Below are 22,500 nucleotides of genomic sequence, written 5' to 3'. Positions count from 1 at the left end.
CATTGCGTCAGGAAGAGCAACCTCCCATCGCTCGGGGCCCAGTCCTCTCGATTTCAGCGCCAGAGTTATGGCTTTCCAAATAACTCCATTATACCTTTCCACCTGCCCGTTTCCCTGTGGGTTGTAACCCGTCGTTCGACTAGTTGCTATGCCGTGCTCTAATAGGAATTGTTTTAGCCCGGCCGACATGAAACACGGTCCTCTGTCTGAATGTATGTACGAAGGTCTCCCAAACATAGCGAAGACGTCAGAGAGACATTTTACGACAGTGCCCGAGGTCATATCCGAGCACGGAAACGCGAAAGGGAACCTTGAATATTCATCAACAACGGTGAATATGTATCTGTTGTCTGTCTCGGTGGGCAGGGGCCCTTTGAAGTCGATGTTTAGTCTCTCGAAGGGGGAAGTAGCCTTGATCAGTCTGCCAGATGCCGCGCCAAAGAATCTGGGTTTTAGTTCAGCACAAACAGGGCATGAAGCATTCATTTGTTTAATATCTTCAACAGAATAGGGAAGATTTTGTCTGCGTACGAAATGTGCCATCCTGGTTACCCCTGGGTGGCACAGAGACACATGGAGGTCTTGCAAAGCCTGACTGATTGTTGCCGAACTGTAGACCCGGGAGAAGGTATCTGCAGCAGGGTTTTCCTTCCCGGGCCGGTAAACAATGTCGTACCTGTAGCAGGCTAGGTCTATCCGCCATCTCATAATTTTTTCATTCTTAATTTTCCCGTTATTTTTCCCATCAAACATGAAAGCCACGGATCGTTGGTCCGTAACGAGCGTGAAGTGGTTTCCCAGTAAATAATGTCTCCATTTACGCAGCGTTCGACGATGGCGTACGCCTCCTTCTCTATTGCCGAGTGTCTCTGCTCGCTTCTAGAGAGAGTTCTCGAGAAGAAAGCGACCGGCCGCCCAGACTGATTAAGTGTTGCAGCTATGGCATGATTTGAAGCGTCGGTCTCCACCACGAAGGGCACCGAGCTGTCGATCGATAAAACCACGGACTTACTGATATCATCCTTGAGATCGTGGAAAGCTTTCACGACAGCGGCATCTGGTGGAAAGTTTTTGCAATGCACTAGGGGATGTATTTTCTCGGAGTATTGCGAAATCCATCTTGCATAGTAAGCGAACATCCCGATCACCCGGCGCATTGTCTGCAAGTCCTGAGGTGGTGGAAGCTCACGGAGCGGGCGCAATCGCTCAGGATCAGGCTTAATTGTGCCGTCGGCTATCGTGTAGCCGAGAAGGTCAATTGACCTTGCCGAGAATACGCATTTCTCGTAGTTGAGAGTCAGATTATATTTTCCAGCAATGCTCAAGAATCTGTCCAGATTCCTATCATGTTCCCTCTGATCCCTACCGCACACTGTGACATTATCCACGTAAACAAAAGTGTCTTCGAGGTTTTCATCTGAGATGATGTCGTCCATAACCCGTTGGAAGCAAGCTACTCCATTCGTGACACCGAATGGTATCCTTCTGAACTGGTAGAGGCGCCGCCCTGCCTGGAATGCAGTGTACGGTTTGTCTTCCTCTCGGATGGGAATTTGATGATAGGCGCTTCGCAAGTCGATGGTACTGAATACCTTATAATTGGCCACGCGTTCGACCATCTCATCTATGCGCGGCAGGGGGTAGGCGTCGAGTTGGGTGAAGCGATTGACCGTTTGGGAATAATCGACAACCATCCGTCTCTTATGGTTCTGACTGCTGGTTACTAACACCTGTGCGCGCCATGGCGAATCGCTCGGTTCTATAATTCCCTCCTCCAGTAATCGCTTGGTTTCTGAAGTGATGAAATTCATGTCAGCAGTGGTATATCGCCGCGATTTGATCGCTATCGGTTTGCAGACCGGCGACAAGTTAGCGAACAGCTGGGGGACGTCACCTCCGCGGTGGTCAGCGCATTTAAAATTAGACGAGGCTTGCTTCCTCCAAAGGGTATTTCGATGCTCGTGTGCTGCTTGAGGACATTATGACCCAGAATTACGTCTGCGCACAAATCACGAAGCACCAGCACCTTTACATCCCGATGCGTGTACCCTTTTACGTCCAATTCAACATTGCAGTACCCTCGTACGCGGGATTGTAGTGAGGTGGCGGCCATGCATACCGTATTGTCAGTCGGGTGGATTACCCATTTCCTGCCCTTCACTAGCGAGCTGTTGACGAAACTTTCAGAGCTACCGGTATCAATCAGTGCCTCAGCCATATGCCCGTTAATTCGCACGTTGATGATAGCCTTGGATAGATTCCCGGGAGGCTGCAGTCAATTTATTTTGCGAGTAGAGAGCCGCAGAAGTGGGTTTATTCCTCCTTAGAGTAGATTTACATACCCTGGCATAATGCCCTTTCTTGTCGCAATTCATGCATGTGGCATCTCTGGCTGGACATTTTTGACGAGGATGCCTTTTGTACCCACAAAAGAAGCATTTACCGACCGGAGCAGTTGCTGAGGAGTTTGACGAGGTCTGGGTATCCGGCTCCTCGGGTGTTTCTCCATCCCTCATGTCTGGCTGTGTCTGTGCCAGTGGGGTTCCTTGGGTTCCCATCGTAGCAGCGTTCATGAGCAGCATCGGTGTCCCAAATGACTCAGATTGCTGCTGAGCCGTATCCATCGCTCGAGCCTGATCGACTACCTTGTCAAGAGTGGGTTGCGCTTTCTCTAGTAAGCGTTGCCGTATGTGGGCTGATCTGAGTCCTTGGATGAATGCCTCCCGTGTCGCTTCCTTTCGGTGTTCCTCGGCGCTTACGGCCCGGAAGCTGCAGTCTTTTCCCAGCTGATTCAGAGCTTGCAGGAACTGATCGATTGTCTCCCCGGCTGCTTGCTTGCGTGTGTTGAGAAGATGTCGTATGTATACCTCGTTCTTGGGCTTCACGTAGAGCGCCTGCAGTACGTCAATCGCTGCTTCGTAAGTGTCGCACCCCGAGAAGAGCCTGTACACGCCGGGCGAGACATGATTCACGAGAGCGGCAAATTTGTCAGCTCCCTCCGCGATGATGGTCAGATAGTGTGAGAAGGAGCAGAACCAATGTGACCATTTCATGAGTTAGGATTCAGCATTCCTGTGCCTCACTGGTGCCAGCCAAAGCAGGTTTATTTAATTTAACTTGCCAACCAAGTGAAACAAAGAAAATATAATATTACATGGTTAACTAACACACTATATGTATTCATTATAAAACAACCATCAGCTTGCAATGATCCAATATCAAGAATATTTTAAAGTATCAAAGTAGCAAAGATAACAGAGGGGTACACATTTCATTGAACTAAACATGGATTAATAACAAGATCTTTCACCAGGCCCAAATGTGCTTGGGCCAGAATGGGGATGGAATAAATTGAAATGAGAGCGAGAGATGAACCTTCAGAGTTTAGGCTTTATTCCATTTGATTGGAGCCGCTTCTGTGGACACACCAGGAAATACAGGTTCAGCTAGGAGTACATAAGCAGAAACGTATACATGTGCAGTTAATCATTGCAGACTAATCCGCGTAAGCACGGAGTTCGATATAATCTCCATTCTCACCAGTCAATGAGCACCTTCAGTTAACGAGCATCAAGTGGACAGCCGATGTCAATAGCAATGCCCCGGGGACAATCCACCCGTGCCGCAGAGACCTCCCCTTATACGCGAGACGCACAACATGTGATCCCGCGTCATGTCCCTTGATTCACGTTAATTCACCACATATATATATATATATATATATATATATATATATATATATATATATATATATATATATATATATATATATATATATATATATATATATATATATATATATATATATATATATATATAGTAATCGCCTGCTATATCGCGGTTCACCTATCGCGCTCCGCTTCATCGCGGTTTTTCCCTTGGAACCTAACTAATTTATTCTGCGGATTCCCCTGGTATATCGTGGTAATAATTTATAAAATATGAATTATTTAAGCAATAAATTATAATGCGTGGCGCTCCACCAGTCACACAACGCACGAGACAAAGTTTCGCTTGTGAACTTCGAATATTTTCTACGTTTTTTCTCCAAGCCCCATGATGCCGCCCAAACGCCTTGCACCTTTTAAGGCTTCTGGCAAGGAACCGAAGTGCCAGAGGAAGGTTTATATTCACTCGATATACATAAAACCCAATCGTGTTTATACACCGCCCAGCGTTTAATATTCACTCGATATAAATCAAATCCAATCGTGTTAATTCACCACCCAGCAATTAATATTCACTCGATATAAATAAAACCCAATCGTGTTTCGACACCACCCAGCGTTTAATATTCACTCGATATAAATCAAACCCAATCGTGTTTATACACCACCCAGCGTGTAATATTCACTCGATATAAATAAAACCCAATCGTGTTTATACACCACCCAGCGTGTAATATTCACTCGATATAAATCAAACCCAATCGTGTTTATACACCACCCAGCGTTTATTATGCACTCGATATAAATCAAACCCAATCGTGTTTATACACCACGTTTATAAAAAAATAGGCATTTTTTGGGGAGGCATCCATTCATTGTGGATTTTCACTTCTCGCGGGGGGGTTTGGAAAGTAACCCCCGCGATAAACGGGGGATGACTGTATATATGTATGTATGTACATGTATATATATATATATATATATATATATATATATATATATATATATATATATATATACATATATTGTTGCGAATTCGCGCCCTCCGGCGTGCGATCGGCTGCTCGACTCGAATGGCGGCCGCCTCGCCCACCGGAACGGCCAATTCAGTCGTGACCCTCTCGGAACAACGCCGGGAGCTAGTCACGGGTGGGGGTTTAACCTCACCACGATCGTGCCAATTGCCCACCCGCGCAGGATAGGGTTGCTCGCCAAATTCGACCTACCTAAGTACCTGCGCGAGTGGTCGACCGGGCGATCGCACCATGCCACAGGCCGACTCCGGACACGAATCGCTTAAGCGGTCCGTTCCGTGCTGCAGTGATAACCGAGCGGTGTTATCGTCGGCCTTGATGGTTCCAATTAATTACTGGGCGTTTTAAACCCACTACGAACCCCTTTCGTGATGCAAGATGGAAATTCAAACAAAGGAAAGGACGCAGTGAAACGGGGAACAAGTTCACACAATGCACATTTATTTCACACAGAAGGCACGTAAGGCACGTATATACAGCAAAAGAAAAATGCACATAAAACAGTTAAAATAATAGAAGCAAATGCAGAGCTACAACCAACTATGCGTACACACGGAAACACTTTAAACAATTCTACTTGACGGACGGCGCCACCCACAGACATTTACACAAAAAGCAAAGGAAAAGGAAAAGAAGTCATGACTTCCCTTTTCGTGGCCGGTGAGTCCCTCTCCCACGACCTTCAGCATGGTCGCGCCTGGCCCCGACCTCTCTCGCGGCCAGCGAACCCTCTCCGGCAGTCCTCGTCCGGACGCGCAAGTCCACCTCACGACCGGCGCTGCCGCGTCTCCCATCCGTGCCTTCGTGACAGGCTGCTCGCCAAGCCGCGAGCGCAAGACCTCTTCCCCCGACAAGACAAGCAGACAGGAAGCCTCGAAGAACCAAACTCTCGAACCAACTCGACCAACCGAAGACCAACTCTCCTCAAGGTCCGTCCTGTCCGCCTTTTGTAGCCTGTGGCTCCGCCCTTCGCTCCGCCCCGGTTTCGGCTCCACCCTCCTTCGAGAAGGCTCCAAAAAAGGGCCGTTCCCTCACCCCGACCGCCTCATGCTGGTCATCCACCAATCGGCGGCGAGCTGCCCTTCCCCCTTCCTTCACACCAATTGCGGGGAAATTTAAACGGGAGAAACAGGCGGGAGAAACAGGCGGGAAAAGCCCCCGAGCATCTTTGTTGGTTTTTGTTTGTTCCTCCGCGGAGATCGTAACCGCACGGGGCATGTTGAATGGCAAGTGGCGAAGATGTGGTAGCGTAGATGTTGGAGATGTCGTGGTCGTAGTGTGATTGGCACTGTGGTGGGGATGGCGTGGTTGTTGAGATGCTGTTTGTTTGAAATAAAAGATAGAACAGAATAATGGCTAACTCAAAGCATCGCAGCCCGGATGATCACATAAATTCCATCTATACAATTCCGCTTCAGCGGTTCGTGTCCGGAATCGGCCTGTGGCGTGGTACTATCGCCCGATCGACCACTCGCGCAGGTACTTAGGTAGATCAAATTTGGCGAGCAACCCTTTCCTGCGCGGGTGGGCAATTGACACGATCGTGGCGAGGTTAAACCCCCACCCGTGACTGGCTCCGGGCGATAGTTCCCGGAGGGTCACGACTGAATTGTCCGTTCCGGTGGGTGAGGCGGCCGCCATTCGAGTCGAGCGGCCGATCGCACGCCGGCGGGCGTGAATTCGCAACAATATATATATATATATATATATATATATATATATATATATATATATATATATATATATATATATATATATATATATATATATATATATATGCATCCTCTTCTTGGATGTTTTGCAGCAAACATAATCACAATTTCTTCTATATTCACTTCCATGTCATTGTGGACATGTTAGAGAAGGAGCCTGTTCATGCGGTCTTCACTCATACAAGTATCCCATATGAATACCAAGAGCAGAGATAAGTCTTCAACAGACAGAACTCGCTGTTTGCTCTTTTGAACTCACAAGACATCACACCGATTGTGCACAGAATCTTGAACATCTTGTGTATGTTATCATAGCCAGCAGCTCTGCTCATTGCTCCAAATGCGGATTTCAGACAATCTGCCACTCGGGTACTCCTCCACCTCGCAACTCACTTCTCAACCTCAGCCTGAACTTCAGCCTCTCCTTCCAGATCCTTTTTATATGTTTCATAGAAATATTTTATGCCCTCCTTCCAAATACTGACGAAGGGTGTCGCATCTGTTATGTACGATGGAACAAGAAGGAGAGCCTTCATGGCCATACTGGCCAGACCTTCAAAGCTGCAATGCAGTTTTGCGAGAATATGATCTAGGAACGGTATGACCAATGCTTTTTTGGGGTAGTCAGATGACAAATCAGCCACAATATTCATCCTCAATGTTTGCTGATGACAGTTTCATGGCATGGAAGTGTGTGTGCATCCACCTTAGCTGCCTGATACTCTGCTTAAGTGAACCATTCATTGAATTTCTCATAGATCTCATTTTGGGCAGCACTAACCATATTTATGACTGTTCTGACCCTACCATAGGCAATGATAACATCTTGATAACGAGTTTGCAAATTCTGGCTGTCATTGTGTGAACAAGACAATTGTGCAGTACCACCATGCCAATGATGAATTTGAACTGAGTTATTGCAGCATTTAATGGCCCTGATTGTTTGCATGTGTTACCATTGTAGATGACGTCTGAAAATATTGTCGTGTCCAGGAGGTTTTAAACCCTACCTGGACGGATGGCAAAGCTTCTACCTTGAAGGTTACCATCGAGACTCGGGGATTGATGCGTAATAGCAGAGAGGCGATCCACCCAGGAGGAGCACAGCACAGGGGCGCTGCACTGGGACAGCACACGGCTACAGTTTCTTAAAAGGAATACATTCATTGCAAATAAATGAATGCTTATAATGGACAATAATTCAAAAACGTAATGATAATAATAATAACAATAATAATAACGTAAATAAATCCTCCAGTCGAGGCGCCTCCAACACTGACTCAAATACAGACAATGGGGACACAAAATGAAAAGAAAAATCTTCCTTTTTAACTATTCCTGCACTGAGCTCGGCCCAGAGCTGATCCTTGTGGAACTGGAATTGAGGTGCTTCTCTCGTAGCGGGATGAAAGCATGCCAGACAATCCACGAGCGACACTCCACATCAAGGCTCAAAGCCCCAGTGTAATGGCTCCCTGTGCTCCGATCGTCCTCACCGACCCGACCAAGAGCAAAAGGCCAGCGTCTTACTTCACCACGTTAGCCAAATCGCCTCAACACTAATTTAATGGCTGTGTCGTCCTTCTTGGCGTGCGCTCAACCTCCGCCCTCTCCTCTCCAAACAATGCGCCTCGTGCCTCCACTCTGATCACGGCTCTCCACAAAATGCACAAGCATACCAAGTCCAATGCCTCTCAAAATGTCCAGCCTACTGATCACGGCTCTCACAAAACTCACAAACAAACTCCTTCCTCTTAAAATGTGCAACCTGCCTTCCTTTTACCTCGATCATGCCGATATATATCCTCCACCTCCGTGGCCTACACGCACCAAACCCGGGAAGGCGGGGCTTCTCCTGCTTGGCTAGCTTCTGTCATGCCTGTCAATCATCCCTCGGGGTTGTGACTTTGCTTGTTGTCAACCTTTGAAGGTGGGGCTTTCTGCCCGTTTACTGTGGTTTTAGGGACCTATTCCCCACTTTTATTGCCGATCTTGAAACATAAAACATTGGGAAAAAAATCACAGAGGGCAATCACATACTGGGGAACTTAATCTTACACCCTTGGCTAATTAACACCGCATCACTCCTCGTGTGGTGACACGTAAGACTTAAGCTCACAGGTTCCCTACTTACTCACATTGAGATGCCTCCTTCACGTCCACAGACCAAGCAACTCTCACAATGCTATATTTCCTATTAGGTTCTTCCATCTACCCCCACAATCGTAACAATATGTTTGCGAGAGATTCCTCAATGGCTTCGTAGTTGTCAATGAAATTGGCGATGGCATCATGTCATTGGACAAACCTGGTAGTGCACGTATGTATGAGTTTATTGTCATTGCTTTATAGTTTTACAGTTCTTTGATTAGAGTTTCGTTTTGGTGAATACTTGTGGAAGATCATCACCTCCTCTGACATATCCATTACGTTTTTGATGAAGATGTTTTCTGTTGACTTTCGCAAGGCAAGATTTAGACAATGGCTGTTACGGTGAACATACTGGGTTCGCTTGTTGTACTTTGTGATGATAGCAGCTGCTCCATTCCACATCAGCTGCAAAAAAATAAGTCCACATCTACAGTACAACAAAAGAGAAATGGTCAAATGTGTCTGATAAACGACCTGGCAGAAATATAGATTTCAACCCAAGTTTGACATTCCCAGCTCAGCGAGTGAACGCCTAAATAGGCCTATTCCTCCTTCAGTTGATAGGCTTGTCCTGGCCCAGCCAGTGGATGCTAATAGCGATCGATACATCTACGATCGATCAACCAGGATAACCTATCCCATCAATCCATCCATCAAATTGGAAGCAAACCTCATATTTACCTCAACATATCTGATATCTTGCAGCACTTCACTGCTTCAGCCTGCAGCTCCATCTCTTTCCTCTTCTTCTTTAACCGTTTATGTTGTGGCTTGATTTATGACAAAAAAAATGGCTGAAATCATCTTGCTGACAGAAGACAGAAACTGTAACTGACCTCAAATCAGCCTCCAGGCATCCAACTCCAAAGAGCACTGATTAAAAAGGAGAAATTTGATTGATCGATGGGAATATGGCTGAAAGTGCGTGGCGCGTGGCTAGCCAACCAATCATGTCAATCGTTGCAGCCGGTGATTCAGTGGGGTGGCTGGTATGCCAAATTAATTTACTAAATGGTGTCTCAGTTGTGGCACCCCAAGGCTATATTTTTAACATTTTATCGATCTTTAACATCATTTTCTGCAGCTATGGATGCTACTAATATCTCGTTTACAATAAGTCTGGCGTGTTTTTCAAAAAAAAAGTCACTTGCAGTCCAAGAGGGGCAGGCAGTGGCACCACTCCCCCCCCCCCCCAACAGCATTTTCTGCAGCCGTGGATGCTACTAATATCTCGGTTACAAAAAGTCTGACACGTTTTTGAATAAACAATGGCACTTGGCAGTCCAAGAGGGGTGGGCCATGGCACCACTCCCCTCCCCCCCCCTTTTCCCCCTGGATCCATGCATGGCAAGGACTGGGGCACTTGTCAGGATAGAAGGGAAAACGAAAATGGATGGAGCAAAATACAGAAAAATCCTTGAGGAAAACCTGCTGCCCTCTGCATGAAAGCTGAAATTGGGACAGCAGTTCACCTTTCAGCATGACAACGACCTGAAACACACAGCCAAAGCTACACTGCAGTGGCCAAGGAACAAAACGATAAATGTCCATGAGAGGTCCAGTCAGAGCTCTGACCTAAATCCAATCAAAAATCTGTGGCATGACTTGAAGATTGCTGTCCATCAATGCACACAACACTGTCCCATGCAACGTGACTGATAAAAAATATATATAAATATTTTTTTTTTCTTTCTTCTGTTTACCAACATTTTGTTGCTTCATTCAATTTCAATGTAATGTTAAAGTTGTGATGACATACTGCGGTTTGACAATGAGGCTGCAAGGTCTGCCTTTTAATCCAAGTTAAAATTCTGAACTGAAACACTCCCCCTTCAGGGTTGTATTCTTTAAAGAGGTCTTTGTGGGGGTTTTTTTTATTTATTTATTGTTTTTTTAGTTTGCCATCCTCATCATTTTCCACGAAATGGACAAAGCATGCCCATGATGTGTGGCACTGCTGCAGAACATTCGTGTTCATATTTCGAGCCTCACCAATCACTCCATCTTCGCCTGATGAGAGTAAGGTTCAAGAGAAGCATTGACAAATGTTAGACTTCACATTGTAGTGACAGAATAGAATGGAAAATACTTACTGATATTATAATTTAACAAAAGCATGCGTCCCCTCGAAGCCAAGCCAATAATCCAGATTATTGTTTGCTTTTGAGAGATTAGGCCTACAATATAAATAATTTTCAAAATATATGTTTTTGAAAGAGTTCAGAATGATTATTTTCTGTTTTGCTGTAAAGTTGGTGCTGATGGTTGTATAGAGTGAACGAAGTGTTATTTATAAATCAAGCAGTTCACAAATAAGAGATAATTTAAGAGGAAAACAATGCTAAACCAATAAGTTATTGTCGCAAACCAATGGTTGTTATATATGCTTTATGATGAACACAACAAAGCAAAAGATGCACAACATTTGTACACACTTACAAGGCTAAAAATGGAAGGCTGCCAAACATTAGGTTTATTCTTATAGATTGAGAAGAGGAAAAAGTTCAGTTTAAAAAGTTCAGCACAGATACCAGGGAATTATTTGATGGCCTTTATGTTTATGAGCTGTGTAGCTCAGAGGTAGTATACTACTCACCTTCAAGCTGTTTAGTCTGGGTTTGATAAACTACCCAGTGATAAATTGTCACCTTGGTGATTCACAGACAGGGAGTTGCATCATTGAGTACATTGTCATTTGGAGGGACATTAAGCTGGCTGGCCCATCTTCCAGCATTATCCGGTGGACATTGCATGTGTCCACATGCTTTAAAAAATAGGCTGTTGTGTGCCGGTACTCTGGCCAAAATCCAGCAAGGATTACTGCTGGGAAACACAAAGGCAAACTACCCAGTGCATTATCTGCATAGTGACTGTTTTGCCATCGTAGAGGCTGTGGAAAAGGCATAACCATGAGTGGAGTGTTATCATGCATATCTAAAGATGGAAGAAATCGAGGCTTTGGCCTTTTTGCATTGAGGAATGTAGATTAAACAATTACATTATAAGTTTGGTGAATTGATCAAGATGAGTTATTTTGACTGCAGTAAAGCTTTGAGAAAATTGTTGATGGCTAAGATAATCATATGCAAAGCCATACAAGGAGTGAAATACGCCAACAACAGAGTTAAGGGACACAACAGAGGGACACTTGGTCGAAAAATGGGTAAGGTTGAGAAATGGCCAGAAAAAGCCGTTTTGCACGATTAGCAACAAAAACACAAAAACTTGGGATTGCAGCACGGCAATGATGGGCTAAATGGCCTCGCCATTTCCTTGTTTCAGGTCCACCTACAGGATCGTGCGATCAAACATCATTCTATAGAAAATAAATATTTAAATGCAATGGAGTGATTATTTGGAACTGTGCAGGCACAGTCCAAATTCAGCCCCTCTCCCCGCCAAAGGGGGCACCTGACGTGCAATGCTCGATCCCCCAAATCGCCATTATTTCATCTCTTCACATTGATTTGATGAGGAATTGAATGCTTCCTCATTGTGATGTTGACCTTTCATGTGTGAAAATAACGCGGTACAGCAGATTTCAGTGAAATTGCCCAGGGGATTGGAAACGTATTGTATAAACAGGATAACATCAACTCAATAAATAGGAAACTATAACTGCACTCGCGAGAGCGCATACCTCCACCACGCAATGCCTGATCTTGGTGAACATATCAGGCCCAATAAATTTTTGAAGTATCATGCTATACTGTCGGACCCTGACATTCACGGACCCGCGTATTGCGGTTCATAAAATGTGGCCTGCTTCTACATTTGCGGCCATGTGCTTTGCATATTCACAGTTTGTTTGTTTTTTCCGCGTATTCGCGGTTTTTCAGACCTGCTTCTACATCCATGGCCCTGTGCTTCGTGTATTTGTGGATGTATTCGTGGTTTTTCACAGGATTTTTGATTTCCCCTTATGAATCATGAACCGCCGGGAGCCTATCCCCCTTTTATCCCATTGAAACAATGCCCCGACATTCGCAGATTCGACATTTGTGGAATTTTTCAGGAACTTATCCCCCATGAATGTCAAGGTCCGGCATATCGTTTTTGGCCCATCTATCAATGAGAAGAATTAATTTTTGAAAATTACAAAAAATCCTCGTATCTGGATCTGGATTCGGACCTTCAAAAATTCCAATCAATTCTTCCTTGTTACACACCAAACGTGTCCACCAAGTTCCGTCCAAACTCGTGTACGACTTTTTGAGATATCGTTCGATATATCTGTTTGGGCCTATTTCTCAATGGTGAAGAAGCACTTCAAAATTCTATTCACCAGATCTGGATTTGCATCTTCACCAAAATCTAAACAATTTGTCCTTCTCCCACACTCAACCTGTCCAGCTAATTTAATCCAAATCCATCCTCAACGTTTTGAGATATCTTGCACACAGACAGACACAGACAGACGGGGGTGAAAACATAACCTTCTTCTTCTTCTTCTTCTGCCTTTGGTGGTGGAGGTAAAAAGTGTTCATGGAGCAACAAACATAGAGTAGTCAAAGTGTGTGTGTGTGTGTGTGTGTGTGTGTGTGTGTGTGTGTGTGTGTGTGTGTGTGCGTGCGTGCGTGCGTGCGTGCGTGCTTGCGCGCGCGAGCATCTTGGCCTGTATTGATTGATTATTTTCTTGTGCTTCCTCATTTGTATTCACTTTTTTTTGTCTGTTATTTCTCATCACACTGATTATAACTGGTCCAAGACTGAATTTTCTTGTCCTTCATATTTTTTCATTTGATTGGCGATATCCTGGTGCTTTGTCATTTTGTTTCTTGCTTCCCTGTTCAAACTGAAATAATTAGCTACGCATACAACAACTGGCTCCATAAAAGAGTGGATCAAGACAGGTATATACACAGCGATATTTGTTGGTGATGAAAGTGAGATGGTTGGTTCATTAAATACTTATGTGGCTTCATCATTTATTCAGTAACAGATAGGGGATGCATCAGCAGCAGAGAGGATATATCGACGATCTGAGGAAGGGCTGTTAGAAGAGTTTGGAATGGGAGGGGAGGAAGTAAGAAGACAGCTAGGAAAGATAAGAGAAGGTAACTGGCCAGATAATATGCATCTGCGAGTATTGGGGTAGTGGCAGCAGATAAGTGAGATATTACCTGCTATCTTTCACAACATGTTGAAGGAAATCCAGAGGATTTCATCATCGCAAATCTTGCACCATTATTTAAGAACAGGTTGAGAGAAGTGTTGCAGTTTTAAAGGCCAGTTAACTTAATTTCGTTATTGGAGATAACATTGGAGACCATTGAGATGAATCCAAATTAATATATAAAAAGTCGGCATTTGTTTACGAAAGGGGAATCTTGTTTCACAAATTTGTTGTAATTATATGATGGAGTTACTGATTGTGTGGATGAGGCAAATGCAGTTGATGTAATGTACCTCGACTTACAGAAGGAATGTGATAACATGCCACATAAAAGGCCATTACTTAAGGTTTGGATTTGTTGAGTTGTCAGTGGAGTCGCTAAATGGATAACAAACTGGGTTAGTGATAGGAAGCAAGAGTGGCTGTGAGTGCGGTTATAAGCTGAGAAGTGGGAAGTAGTGAGGTACCTCGGAGATTAGTACACGGACAATTACTGTTTGTAATTTGTATCAATGACTTGCCAATAGGGTTCAGAGTATATTTTCAAAATTGGCTGGTGACATAGAGCCTTGAGGTAAGGTAGATAGCAAAGAGAGGAAAGGGGGATGATTATATGAAGGGAATTGGAGATGATCTCATAGCATGAGCAAATGGAATATCAGTAGCAATTAAATATTGGAAACTGTGTGGTGTCGGACGTTGGCAAGGATAATAGAAAAAAATATTACAAGGTCACAGAGCAAGATTGGAAGCACCAAGGACCTGAAGACTCAGATTTTCGTCATCCTGCACAGGTACTGACAGCGCCACACCCCAAGATCCAGTGAATCCATGACTCCCCAGGCCCGACTCAGATGTCTATTGACCTCTAGCTCACAGCCAGCAGAGACATGAATATCACTGCCAACGTAAGTGAATCTCTCCTTGAACTCAACGTCCTCACCCCAAACAGGTACAGACAAGATAGCAGCATACAAGTTGTCATCGAAAGCCTGGATCTTAGTTTTGACAGAGGAAACCCGTAATGCGAGCAGCTCCGACTCCTCATTCATTGTCTCGAGGTCCCCAAAAATAATATCCAGAGTTTCCACAAAGATGACTGCATCATCTGCTAAAACAAGGTCAAAGATCTTGACTCCCAAATTATGCACCGCATCTTGATCTCTCTGATATCCTCCCCAGAATCCAGTCCATACAAGTGTTGAAAAGTGTGGGGGCCAGTACACACCCCTGACAAACTCCAGTAACAACCACAGTTAAATCGAAGATGGTATCACCACATCTCACGGCACTCTCAGTTCCAGAGTACAGTTCAGACATCAGATCGATCAGTTTTGGTGGCAACCCACGAAGACCAAGAATCCTCCAGAGGGCATCCCGGTTCACTGAATCGAATGCTCTACAGAGATCAACATAGGCTGCAAGCAGCCCCTGCCAAAACTCTCGGCTGCGTTTTGTGAGGACCTGAAGAGCAAAGATACGGTCAATCGTTGACCTCTTTGGTGTAAAGAGCACTGGTGCTCAAGCAGATGGTGGCAAACACAATCAATAATTATTTGACCAAAGATCTTTCCCACCACTGAAATATATATATATATATATATATATATATATATATATATATATATATATATATATATATATATATATATATATATATATATACATATATATATATATATATATACACACACACAGTAGACTAGGTGTAAGTCGGCAGCGTGTAACTCGTCACTTCGTCTAAGTCGGCAGCATCAAAAAGTCCCAAATTTATCTCATGTTAAATCCCTTTGAATAAAGGGTCATCCCTCTGTAAGTCATCATCTCTAAGTCGTCACTTCGTCTAAGTCGTCAGATGTTGTCCGTTCCCGCATAATGGAAACTCAAGTAAATTACCACTCCTAACTCGTCACACGGAACTGCTACCTCGTGAGAAGCCCAATTTCATGGAATCGTGATGCTCGCTCATTGGTTTACACAGTCAGTGATAGGCAATTTATAACTGCGTACACACGTTGATCGCACTGCAGGCAGGACAATGGCGACTAAGCGTAAGCTTACAACTAAAACCTACCAAGAAAAATACGACATTATCCAGTTTTGCAAGGCAAACCCACTGATGAAGAAAACAGCCATAGCTGAGAAGTTGGACATCAAACGGCAAAACATTGAACGATATCTTGAAGAATAAGGGCAAGATATTTGGACAAGTGGAGAAGATCGAGAGGCCAGTGGTAAGTGTGAAACGCATGAAATGTGTGTCCTTTGAAGATGTTGATGACGCGCTCATCATCTGGTTTCGGCAAATGTCGGCTCAGCCAAATATTCGGTTGGACAGTGAAATGTTGCTGCTGAAGGCACGTAAATTCGCTGCGGACCTCGGGCATGATGATGCCGAGACCTTGCCGATGCACTGGATAGACAGATTCAAAGTGAGGTGGGGAATCGGCAAGGTCAAGAGGTGCGGCGAATCAGGCAGCGTGGATTCGCCGATACTGTCTGGATGTGATGCGCCGAAACTGTCTTTTGGTGGAGGATTGCCCAGACAACATCATGGAATACAATGACCGGTTTGAGTCTTTTCTCATGCACTAGATGCCCAAGAGTTTGAGGCAGTCAAACATGACAGATTACTTCGCGAAGGAGTAAAGGATCAATCGAGCTTCGTGTTGAAGTCCGATCATGGTTTTATATTGGCTTATTTTGTACATTACCGCACTCACTTACACATTGGCATTCAGTGGTAATCATCACCACGATGACTGTGTGTCATGTAATTTGTCACCATTCCATCACCGATGGTATATGAGTTGTCTTACAGTTGTTCATTATCTTTACTTTTGATAAACTGATTCATGAATTCCATCTTTGCTTGATCACTTTCCAACTCACCAATGAACCCCCACCTATGCCCCGAGGATTGTGTTTTCCTTTTGGTACAATAGCCGGCTCTCACACATACGTGTCCAGGCCACGCGTGACTTCATCCTTCACCCCACAGTCATCATGAATGTTCGCATACGCACAAGTCGTCACATTTCTAAGTCGTCACTTTTTTCTCGGTCCCGATGGTGACGACTTACGCCTAGTCTACTGTATATGTATGTATGTATGTATGTATGTATGTATGTATGTATATGTATATGTATATATACATATATATATACATATACATATACATATACATATACATATACATATACATATACATATACATATACATATACATATACATATACATATACATATACATATATATATATATCCGGGCGTAGTGGCGTGCGCCTGTAATCCGGCTACTCGGAGGCTTGGGTTGGAGGATCACTTGAGGACGGGAGCCCTGCGCTGGGCCGCGCTATGAGAGGGTGTAGGGCAGCCCGGAATCATGGTGAAACCCAATCCTTATCCCTGTGTCGTAAGAGGTGACCAGGGTTGCGTCAGGAAGGGCATCCGGCGTAAAACCTGTGCCAAATCATTATGCGGATCATAACGGATGATCCGCTGTGGCGACCCCGAACGGGAGCAGCTGAAAGACGAACAACAACACATATATATATATATATATATATATATATATATATATATATATATATATATATATATATATATATATATATACATATATACATATATACATATATACATATATACATATATACATATATATATATATATATATATATATATATATATATATATATATATATATATATATATATATATATATATATATATATATACGTATATACATATATATATATACATATATATACACATACACACATACATGCCTGGTGTTGGCGTCGTGGTTCGGGAAGCGGCTTGGGATCCAAAAGGTCCTGAGTTCAAGCCCTATTGGCTGCTTGAATTAATACACACCAGGAGGTTGACTCAGTCTGTCATCCTTCCGAGGTCGGTGAATGGATTACCAGTGTACTGGGCCCGGTGTATGCCCCGGTTAAGAATAGGTGTACCATATCCCTGTGTCGTAAGAGGCGACCAGGGTTGCGTCAGGTAGGGAATCCAGCGTAAAATCATTATGCGGATCACAACGGATGATCCGCTGTGGCGACCCCTAACGGGAGCAGCAGAAAGAAGAAGAATAAGATATATATATATATATATATATATATATATATACATATATATATATATATATATATATATATATATACATGTATATATATGTATATTGTGACGTCCACGGGACTTAAACAGTCCCGCCAACGTAGAATGAGCCGAAACGATGGAGGCGATTTATTTTTATATAACCCAAAGACGGCGGTTCTAATCGCTCTACCGCAAACGGGACGAGGAAGGTGGCACGAGTCACTTTTCACTGAGTTGATGATGTTTATTCTTTTTTACTATTGACCAGAAATAACAAGACTCGGCAAGAAGAGGGATCCGGGGTGATTCGACGGGATGGTGTGGGATCGGGCGTGGGGAAAACACAGACAATTCCAATGGATAAAGAGATCTCAAACCTTCTAAGGCGCCAAGCAGACACACACACACACACACACACACACACACACACACACACACACACACACACACACACACACACACACACACACACACACACACACACACACACACACACACACACACAAAACGTAGCTATCTCTGGTGTTCAGGCTGGACCGTGGTGTGGACCCAACTCTCCCTGGATCGGCGTCGGACGAGACGGCCTTGCTCTCGCCAGGTGGGGGGGGGGGCAGGAGAAACCGGTCCACCCGCCGCCCGACCCCGTATTCCGAGTCAGCAGAACCCCAGAGCCAACCGAGGTGAGGCACGAAGCTCGGCAAGGCTCCCAGACACGATCAAGAGCACGATCAACTCAGCACAGCAACCAGGACGCTCTCTGCCAGCACAGGTTCCACACCAAAAAAACACGAGTGTTCTGGTTGTAATCTTCTTCTTCTCCTTTTTCGACCCCGAACAGAACCGTTTTGTCCTTCTGCCCTCGTCACCTCCAATCGAGCCGTTTATTGGCCCACTGCCGTCGCATTCTGCCAATCGTGATCACGGGGCGGAGCCATCCACTGTACTGTCCTGTGACGTCACGGCCAGTCTTCAGAGAATACCAAAAAGGGGTTTACGCAGACACACTTACCCTATCCCGTGTCCCTATCTAATTACGTGACATTTATCATTTCCCCCTTGATGAAATGAACATTTACTAGACAACTTATCACCACTGAATTACTACTTATTACATCGAGATCCTGGTAAACTCGAACAGCATGGCATACCTAATTAAACATCCTAATTACCCTTTGAATGCATACCCCCCCCTCAAACGTAACACTGCCCCCTCCTCTGGTACCGCAGCTCCTGCAAGGTATATCACAGGCGCAACCGTACCAGCCTTAACATTTACTGACTCACACCTAATTAACCTAACGAAATAAAGTAGGAGGGGCAATGGGCAGCGAGTCGCAGCTAACTCACCTATCCTGCTTAATGTACTTAATGTACCCCCTTATGTACCCCCTTATGGCCTTAATGGCATTATGGCATTATGGCCTGTAATGTACCCCCTTATGGCCTTATCCTTGCCTAAACAATCATTCATTTTTTTTTTTTTTTTAATTTCATGAGAGCACTGAGCGAAGTTGCACTCCATCCTCCGGATCATCGCTCTTGCCCAGCACTCTTCCAGTGATCGGGGGAGGGGAAACAAAAGGTTCCACAAAAACACAACACTTATACTTTACATTCCTACTCTAAGCCTTAACGACACTATTCACAGGATATTTACACTTGACCGCCTCCCCCAATGGATGCTAATAGACCCAGCGTTACCTGGGGAGCCAATTTTCAAATTTGCTTGCCCCAAAATTATGCGGACATCATGCCCTTGCTGCACATGTCAAGTTGTGCGGGATCGGGTGGAACTCACACATCTTCACAACACTCACACCATGGTCATCATCACATTTCTAGGTGATGGTCCTCATTTTAATCATGCAGGCTGAATCCCGTCATGGCCGTGGGGTGGGTTACCACAAGATGATGGGGGCATCTCAGGTGCAACCATGCCCACAGGTAAGCTTTAGTCCAACCCGGACGCTTCTCCGCCCCGCTCCCTTTGATTCCCTCCCCCCTGGTAGCCATCAGCTCTAATCCCGTACAACACTCTGGAAGGGGTCTCACTGGCTCCTCTGGCCTTCCTGGGTCGCCAAGGTCCTACCCGCCTTGTCGCCCAACCAGACCCTCTCCCAGTTGCCTCCAGACACTGTCACCATTAGCCACCAGGTGGTGAATCTCCTTGAAGGGGGTCGCAATTCCCGCTCACCGTGAGCTTCAGCAGTCCCTGTGGACAAGCACATCATCCCCACCCACAAAACCCACATGACTCCCCCACCCCATCGGCCTTACATGTGACACCTGCATTTCTAACACTTCACCGACCATGACCTTCCCTGTTACCACACCATGCCCAATAAAAAAACAATGCGTGCACCATACATTTCACTTCTTCACTTAAAACAACTCTCACAGCACTTCTCACCCAATCCACGCACCAGCCATTGGACAGCCACTCGTGCCCGCTTTGTTTCCAATTACCCACTGTCCCGATTGTCACTCTAAAACCCAGCAGAACTTACAAACCCATGCCAATTTTCCCACAATTCATTTTTTTCCAGTAAAGGAGGCACTTCGTCACAATCTCACCAGCCGTGCATGGCCCTATATGCTCAGCCCGATCTAGTCTCCCGGACCCCCGACAGTGATCTCCGGACCCGACCTATGAAAGGGCATCTCGGATAGACCTGGCGGTTCAGCAGGAGGATTCACCCTCTCCGAGTCTAAAAGTCTATTGGAGGGTCCCTCTATCGCCGGGTACCGGCAATATCGTTGCACGTGTCCTCTTCGCCCGCACCGGAAACAACTCCCCATAAAAGGCCCCCGTGGGTATCGGTGTAATGTCTCCTCCGGTTCCGGACCCCCTCGGCCATAATCGAATTGCTCTATTGGCTGGGCTGGACCACGCAGCTTTGGTGCACCAACTATCGAATTACCCCTTATCAAACTTGACAGTTTCTGGCAAATTTCCTGAAACATTTGGGTAATGCCAATTTCTCCCAGCCCCCCTCCCTGATCCTGGATCTCCGCCTGTCGGATCGTCACTGATGGCCTCTCTGGAACCCGACCCGGCCGACTCCACGAGGCCAGCCTGGCTGCGCACTCAGCCGCTCGGTGAACGGTGGGTGGATCCTGTAGCTCCACTAGCGCTCGGACCTCAGGGTCAGGAAGAGCAGCTAAAAATTTCTCTAGTGCCAGTCTGTCCCACGCCTCCACTGTAAGGTCCCGATACGCGATCCTGACTGATTGGTAAATGTCCTGTGCCAGCTCCTGCACTGTCTCACCCGGCTTTCATCTGCGGTGCTGGAGCTGAGCCCGCACCAGATCACAGTTTGCCGCGAACCCAAACCGACGGCTCAATGCCTCGCAAATGTGGGAGCTGGTCAACATGCCCTCCGCGATCACGTTTAACACATCTGCGGCTGGTCCCCGCAACGTTGCCACCAAATTCCCTGTACGTTCCTGCTCATTCCACCCGTTTAGTCGGGAAATACACTCAAATTGCGTCAGAAAAGCTTCAACGCTCCCTGACCCGTCGAAATTTACCAGGGGGATCACTTTTACGGTGGCCTGCTTCTCAGTTTCTCCCTTGTCTGAATCCAGCCCAGGGATCAAACACCCTTGTGGCTGCGTATCCAATTTCGGAGCCCGCTGTGGCCAAAGATGTTTTGTGGTGAGGGTCTCATGGGTCAATTTTGCCTCCTGTTCCAAACGTTGAATGGACCGATTCACCGCTTCCCGCAGGATCTTCTGGGCCCGCACAACCTCCTCCAAGGCTCCGTCGCGAGTTTGTAGCTGCTCCTCAACCAACCCGGACACTCTACTTACAAAAGACGGCTCTACCATGCCTTTATCCAAGACTTCATCTTGGCTCATAATTTTATCTTGTTCATCCAAACGAGCCTCCAATCCTTTTACCTCCTCCGCCAAATTCATCCCTTGCTTCCTCAGCTCTCCCCACTCTTCAACTTGCAGCTGCATACGAGCATCCACACAGGCACGATGACGTTCCAGGCTTTCATCCACTTTATCAACCCGAATGTTCGTTGCATCAATTTTATCTACCAATTTTTTCCGTATATTTTCCCCCTCCAATGTAATTTCTACCTTCGTTTCCTCCAATCTATCCTCGAATTTACTTTGTATTTCTCCCAATTTAACATCCACACACTCCTGCATCTCAGTTTTCATTTTCTCCATCTTTTCCCCCAATTCATCCCTCATTAAATCAATCCGTGCACCCAACTGTACCCCCATTACCCTCAATTGATCTGTCATTTCTGCCCTCTGTGTCACGAATTGATTTTCCATTTGTGCCCCCTGTGCCGTCATTTTTGCCCCTGTGCTGTAATTGCACTCATTAAACGTTCCAACATTGGCCAGATCGTCATCGTGCCGGTTTCCGGCGCTGCCGGCTCCGTTACGGGCAATGAAGCACGGTCCACGCTTGGAATGGGGGAGGTTCCAACCCTACCCCCGTCTCTCCCCTCTTCCCCCGACTCGCTGCCAGACACGTGGCCTTCCTCCTCAAACATCTGCACATCCGCCATGGTGCAGAAGTCCCGTTTGCCGCCAATTAATTTAAATTTGAAAAATCCCGCCAAAATTTTCCCGCGCTCGCGCGCTTTTCTGTAATAATTTTATTTTCCCATTCGTGGCGAGATTTTAATCCTGGTATATAATTTAGAGGGGTTCGAACATCCAACACCCTGACACCAATGTGA

The 22,500-nt window shown here is 45.5% G+C and overlaps 1 protein-coding gene and 1 pseudogene across 38 annotated transcripts in view; both read left to right on the top strand.

Moving 5' to 3' along the window:
• The window catches only part of LOC147020161 (CUB and sushi domain-containing protein 3-like), a 1,491,173-nt gene that overhangs the window by 1,200,668 nt on the left and 268,005 nt on the right, over window positions 1-22,500 (top strand). The gene's annotated exons all lie outside the window — the stretch shown is intronic.
• On the top strand, window positions 16,946-17,086 carry LOC147020162 (signal recognition particle RNA; annotated as a pseudogene).

This window comes from Eptatretus burgeri, chromosome 9, assembly GCF_056783735.1.
Source record: "Eptatretus burgeri isolate ZD-2024b chromosome 9, Ebu_testis_v1, whole genome shotgun sequence".
Lineage (NCBI taxonomy): Eukaryota > Metazoa > Chordata > Myxini > Myxiniformes > Myxinidae > Eptatretus > Eptatretus burgeri.
This window is presented reverse-complemented; position numbering and strand designations above follow the sequence as displayed.